At 32.7% G+C, this 7,130-nt stretch overlaps 1 pseudogene; it reads left to right on the top strand.

Moving 5' to 3' along the window:
• The first annotated feature begins 325 nt into the window (after nt 1–325).
• Nucleotides 326–7,130, top strand: part of LOC128185245 (E3 ubiquitin-protein ligase RNF213-like) — a 209,364-nt pseudogene continuing 202,559 nt past the window's right edge.

Below are 7,130 nucleotides of genomic sequence, written 5' to 3'. Positions count from 1 at the left end.
TTGTAATAATGATAATAAATTATGCAAGATACAATGTATATAAACTTATTTTAAAGTCTTAGTCAACTGTTTGTTTTTTTTTTATAGATGCATGCCTTTGTAATCTTTAAAAGTGACTTTAAAAAATAGATATTTTAATATGTAACTCACTTTACTGTTTTAATTATATGAAATGAATATATTTACTTTTTTCATATCAGTATACTCTAATAATCAATGTTGAAAAACATATATTTGCAAATACTAACGATTCAAGACTATTAAAGAATAACAAATTTCATTTTTTATTCCATTTTTCAGACAATGTAAACAATGACGAACGACAATGAAATGTAAAAATTGCAAATTTGAAGTCCAGGAAGACAGTAACTTCTGTAACAAATGTGGTGTACAGGTTACTAAGGAAGCAAAATGTCCAAATATCATAAATGATGCAGTGTGTGGCACTTTAATCAGCAGCAATGAAAGCGTATGTTCACACTGTGATTGGAGCATAACGGAAAAAGCCTTTGAAACAGGTACATACATGTGTAATACTTTGAAAGATGAAATGCCATGTAAAAATTTGGTGGTGCAAGGAGATGAATGTTGCAGCAAATGTGGAAGCATAAGAGAGACCCTTTCAAAAACAGGTAGATTACATTTGCAGTTAAAATTCAAACTAAAGTATTGTTTGAAATAAAGAATAGTTGGCAGAAAAAAATGAAATATACGGTAGTGAATTGTATAGAAAGTTTTTTCATTAAGGTTTCCCCTTTTTACATTTCATACGTCATTGAATGTGCTTAATTTAAAAGAAATATGATTTTTCTTCTATATAGACTTTACAAATGCAAGTCATCAAAGGGCCTGTAAGTAAAACAGAATAATAACTCATAAAAAAATATAGTATGTTATCAAATGAATAAATATTTTCACAATAATAATATAAAAAAATAATTTGATGTCCGACTGCGCTGGTAGATTTAATGGTCAAGCTGTTTGGCGTTCAAAACAAATGTAACTAGATGCTGTCATTAGACAGTAATACCTGCATCAAGTGTTTTCCCCTAAATAACAATGTTTTGTACCAGTTTAATTAAAAATGAAGGCCACATGCAAGCTCCGGTAATACAGTTAAAATTATAATTTTCATAACTGAAGGATGAGATCCCTTCCGATATAATAATACACATAAGCAGCACTTTATGTGCAATTTGGGGTTGAACTGTTGCAGTGAATTTTCAGTTATCTTAACATTAACATTATCTTAACATTTCATGTCATAGAAAGTATAATGGTCTATATAATTATTACAAACAAAATTAAAAATTAAATTATGCCCCCTCCCCGTGGCGGTTGCCGGTTTAAGATTTGCGTCTGTGTGCCTACATGTACATCATCGTGTGCATAGATTTAGAGAAGGGGTGGGAGTGAGGGGTACAGACCCCCCCCCCCTCTCCATGAAAATTCATTTATATCAATTGTAAAATTACCAAAAATACACCCTGTAAACGCTCTAACCCATCGCGCTTCAATGTTAGGTAACATCATTTGGGGGTTAAATATTTAATTGATATCTAATATACTTTATTGTTTATCTCAATAGGAAGTATACATTACAATATGCAGGTGTCCCGCACCACCTTAAAGCTGTTATTTACATAAAAAAATAGTGCATGTGGATTTGAAGAATAGGTCATAAAAATACATGCATGTTACAAATAACTGATCTTTGTCTGAAGTTATGTACACAACTTAGGTCTGCAGGTCTCATAAGCGGGTACTAGTTTTACCCAGCTCTTCGATTAGATGGGTTCACGTGTATACTGTGATACATGTCTGTGTTTTCCATATGCAGAAAAGGATTAGTTAAGATCAGCTAAAGGAATTCGTCATTTTGTTTTAAATGAATTATCATTATGATGTTGACCAATATAGGTAAGCATAATACATGTAGTAGCAGTAGCACAATATAATGAGATGCCAGCATACATAAGTTCTACTTTCACTTTCTAAATGTGATCTCCCTTTTACAGCATACTGTACCATCATCTTTTAATATTTAAATAAGCTTATCATCGTTACCTATCCTATCGCATTTGTAAAGTTTCTGTCATTTTTTAGTTGCAAAAGTTTTTTTTTTCATTTAATTGTCAGACTTGCACTATTGAGTTGACCCCATATTGCCCCTTTATAAACAATTTCTTATTTAATTTGTGTATTACATGTAAGTAAGTGTAGACACTTAAAATTATCATTTTAATATGAGTACTAATAGGAAGGAAGGAGTATTTCTTTCTTAATGTAATATAAGGCATCAAATACAAAATAGGTCATGACCTTATGGGACAGTTCTGACCCCACGAAACAGGAAAATACAAAATCTCTTCTAATGTCATTCTGATGCATCAGATGGTGTAAAGTACATTAATGACCCCCAAGTGTTGTTTTTAACCCACTTTTACAATTGCCCCAAATAGGCGAATACACAGCATATAATATTTTGTTTATAAATCTTAAAAATTGAATTAAGCAATTTCCAAAATGTTAATGTGCATCAGGAGAGAAAAAGCAATCAAGAAATGATTTAAAAGTTGCTACTGTACACATGTAAGAAATTGTTAAGAAGACTGAAGCTTTAGAACCAGGTTAAATTGGGGGGGGGGGGGGGGGGGGTTAATGTGGAGTATAAACATTTATAATTTGAATCATTTATTGTTAATTTTAACTTGTCAATGAATACTAGCTATTGATCCCAAGGTAGAAATATGACCTCTGATCATATATCAATAGATCATTTGTCAAATATGCAAGGTGTAATGTAATTTTTTTAAGGAATACATTTTTTACCAGTTTTTAAAAGTTTTTAGACACCAAAATTATATTTTGATTTTAATAGATCATTCGACAATTAAGGGGGGGGGGGGGCAGTTTATATTTGAGTTTGTTTGGGGGTGGGGGTACCAAGTCATAAATTTGACAATTTATTAATGTAATTTAAAATAAGACTAAGCCATACTACAGTCATGAACATGGATAATATAGAACAAAACACAAACTAATACATGTATATATAAATAGGAAGTATTACAAATATAGATGATTGATCTATATCTGTTTTTTTTTTAAATTGAATCATATATCATGTACATATTATATTATTGTTTCTTTGTTCAAGGTATTTCAGATGGTATGTAGGTCATGATCCCAAGTGCTCTTCCTGAAATTAGCAAATATCATAAAAACCATTGAGATCCCCACCTTAATCCAAAGATATTATTCTTCTTTAGGTCATGGCGCATCAGATCATTATGGCATGTAAGTCATGACCCTAAGGGGTCATCCTGACCCCCTTAGAATCAGGAATTGTCAATTATCTTTAAATTATTGATGTTTGATGATCCTATCTCTATTTAATCTTTATTATTAAGTCTCCCGAATGAAATTTGGAGACTTATTGTTTTTGTACGGTAATTCTTAATACATGTTTTATTATTCTTCGTCTTCTTCTTTTTCTTCCTTCCCGCTCTGAACTGGTTTCTCAGAGATGGCTGAACAGAATTGTACAAAACTCTAGGATATGATAGGCATGCATATCTAGTTGTGCACCCTAGCTGGTTTGATTTTTTCTCATTTTGGGTTAGACAACCACTTAGGGGGGGGGGGGGGTGTCAAAAGGGTGTGGGGTCTAACATTGAACCTTGTAGGAAGAATCGTAGACTCTTTCGTGAATGGTAACTTAAAAATAGACAAAGATAATAATATAGGGTTTTCATAATCATATAGTGACTGTTACTGACTACAGTCATTTCATGCATATCTTTTACAAATTTATGCAATGCTATGAGATTTGTATGCTATGCTATGAGAAATTGAATTGAAGGGCCAAATGATATGGTATGCTATGCTTTGCTATGGTATGCTATGAGATTTGAACAAAACGCCTCCATACACAGAAGAGTTCCACACATTTCGAAGTAAAATAATAAGAAGCCAATGTTTACCACAATTCTATTATGTAAATATCTATTTTTTTTCAAATAAAAACATTTAAAACCGAGTTAAAAGAATGTTGTATGCTATGCTATGGTATGATATGACGAATGCGATTCTATGAGATTTTATGCTATGGTATGAGATTTCAATGGTATGCTATGAGATATCAATGCTATGCTACATGTATGAGATTTCAATGCTATGCTATGCTATGGTGTATGTTGTAAAAGATATGCTTGAACCGACTGTATATAGGGTTTATTAGATCTGACCCCTGGGGTCATCCCCACCACCCAGGAATTTGAAATTACCATATATCTCAGAAACTGTTATAATCATGACCCCTAAACCATATATATTCATGTTTCTGATGTCTGTAACATCAAATGTTATGTAGGTCATGGGCCCTGTGGGTTGTCCTGACCCCCTCTAACAGCAAGTCCCTTAATATCTTCAAAACAGTTGAGATCCCCACCCTTAAACCATATATATTCTTGTTCCTTGTGTCAAGGGGCATCAAACGGGCCCCGGGGGTGGTCATGACCCCCCCTCGAACCGGAAGTGCACGAATATCTCTAAACGGTTGAGATCCCCACCCCTTAACCATATATTTTCTTGATCCTTAAAGGGCATCAATAGGTTTGTAGGTAATGGGCCTCAGGGTTAAATTTAATTTTTCAAAACCGTAATGCACATCTATGGAATAATTCCTATCATATCCCAAGATATGATGTGTCTATCGATTAAATCATAAAAGAAGTTTTTGGATCTATGTTTTTTTGAAGTGATAAACGTCAATGTTCTGCTACTTTTTGACTCCCTGGATGAAATTTGAATTTTTAAAACCTTACTGCACATCTATAGAACAGTCCCTATAATATCCCAAGATATGATGTGTCTATCCATTAAATCATAAGAGGAGCTCTTGGATCTATGTTTTTTTTTTAGAGATAAACGTCAATTTTCTGCTACTATTTGACTCCCTGGATGAAATTTAAATTTTTGAAACCTTATTGCACATCTATAGGACAGCCCCAATTATATCCCAAGATATGACGTAGCTACTCTAAAAGTTGTAACAGGAGTTTTACAAAAAAAGTCTTTTTTCAGCCATCAAATGACCCCCAGGACAAAATTGAAAATTCCGAAACCTTATTGCGCATCTATATGATACCCTAAAACATATCCCAAAAGATGATTTGTCTACTGTTGAAAATGTAGGAGGAGTTCGAGGAAGACGGTTTTTCTGAAAAAACGTCATTTTTTACCAATTACTGTAGATTCCTTATTTTACGCGAGTACTTAATTCCGCGATTCAACGATTTTTCATCAAATCGCGAATGCCTAAATTTTATCATAGTTTCATGTAGTTTACATTTGTCCGAAAATTAAGAGCGAGGTTTTAGAATTCGCGAGACGGGCTTCTCGCGATTTTACGCGGATATTAATTCTTCGCGTTTAATTAGGAATTTACAGTATTTGACCCCCAGGACTAACAGAGAATTTTTGAAACCTTTTTACAAAACAACATGATACCCCAAATCAAACTCCAAGAGTTCAGTTTGCTGGTTTATAAGATGAAAGAGCAGTTTGAGAAAGTAAAACGTGACAGACGGACGGACGGACAGACGGACGGATTGACGGAACAGGGTAACAACAATATACCCGAACTTTCTTTAGAAAGTGCGGGTATAAAAATACGTTTATTCATTTGAGAATATGATCTGTTGACACGCAAAATGACATGTCCTCGGAGGGTGTTAGATAAAGCAACAGTTGCATGGCGTTAGCTGCCTACCTATTTTTCAAAAAGAGTCCTTTTAAGTGAGGAAATTGAATGATTTGTTTTGAAATACTCCCAATTGATCAAATTTCAATAGATGTGAAACAGTTTGATGAATTAATGTATAATGGCTGAAGTTGATTTAGACGTCACTAAGGTGAGAGATGATGAGAATGAGTAACGATCTCAAAATTGATGAGGTGTCTGAAATTTGTTGATGTAAAGATATTGTGTTATAAAAAAGTAGAGTTGTAATTAAAAAAAAGTACCACCATTTATCCTGCCAGTGCAGTCATTTTTTAGTTTGAACTCTCAGCATTCCTTCATTAACTGAAAGAAAGGTTGTGATACAAACCAGAAAGTATGTCACACTATATTTTATATGAATATTGTTTATATTTCTATCCGTCGATTTAATCAATATAAGCATTTTTGTTTTGCTAAATAATCCTGAAATTCTTATAATACTAAGTATAATTTGAAATTCAAACATAATTAAATAAGGTCCACCTAATGCTTTGACATGTAGCTGTTATCTGTTTGTTAAATAGTCCTCTAACAATTGTTTTGTTTTGTTTTTTATTATATATTATAATATTATATTTCATGAGGTATAGGAATATTGAAAAGTTCATGTGCAAATCATTGTTAGATGTGTTATACAGGGATACAAAATTCATAGAATAGGATAGAGTTAGAGTTAGAATAGGATAGAGTTAGATTTACTCCCATCGTGTTATAATCATCTTACGGTGGCACGTGCACATATCGACACAAAATCACCAGTGTATAATGTATGCCTGTCTACGTACCCAACATTTGGATCCTTGTTCAAATTCAAGAATCGTAACGATAAAAAAATAATTTGATTTTTAATAAACAGATAAATCTGAGGACGACGTAAACTCACCACAATGTAGTGCTGAAACGGTAGTTGATTCAGACTTTTGTTTAACGGACGAAAAAGATAAATCTGACACAAACATCACCATTACGAAAGAAGGAAAAAATGAGGAAACACCCAAAGAAGATGCAGCAAATTGTGAAAGTGTTTGCAACAAAATCGCCGATTTCACTCCACTGACTTCAGATGAAAAAAATAAAAACAATTCTGAAAACAATTTACAGGTCAATTTAATTTCAGCTAATTTTTTATGTGTTACATTACAGCATGTTTTTTTTATTTGTAAATGTCGACAAAAATAGCTGAATAGCGATATTTTAATTTTCTATTTATCTTTTAAAAGTACAAAAAATGCCATGTCTTAAATTATTCATTGATTTACTTATTATTTTTTTCAGGCAACAGGAAAAATGATTTATAACTCTAAAGAAGACTTAAGAAACCAAGCATCACCAACGTATGAAT

This window comes from Crassostrea angulata, chromosome 5 (genome assembly GCF_025612915.1).
Source record: "Crassostrea angulata isolate pt1a10 chromosome 5, ASM2561291v2, whole genome shotgun sequence".
In the NCBI taxonomy this organism is placed as follows: domain Eukaryota; kingdom Metazoa; phylum Mollusca; class Bivalvia; order Ostreida; family Ostreidae; genus Magallana; species Magallana angulata.
This window is presented reverse-complemented; position numbering and strand designations above follow the sequence as displayed.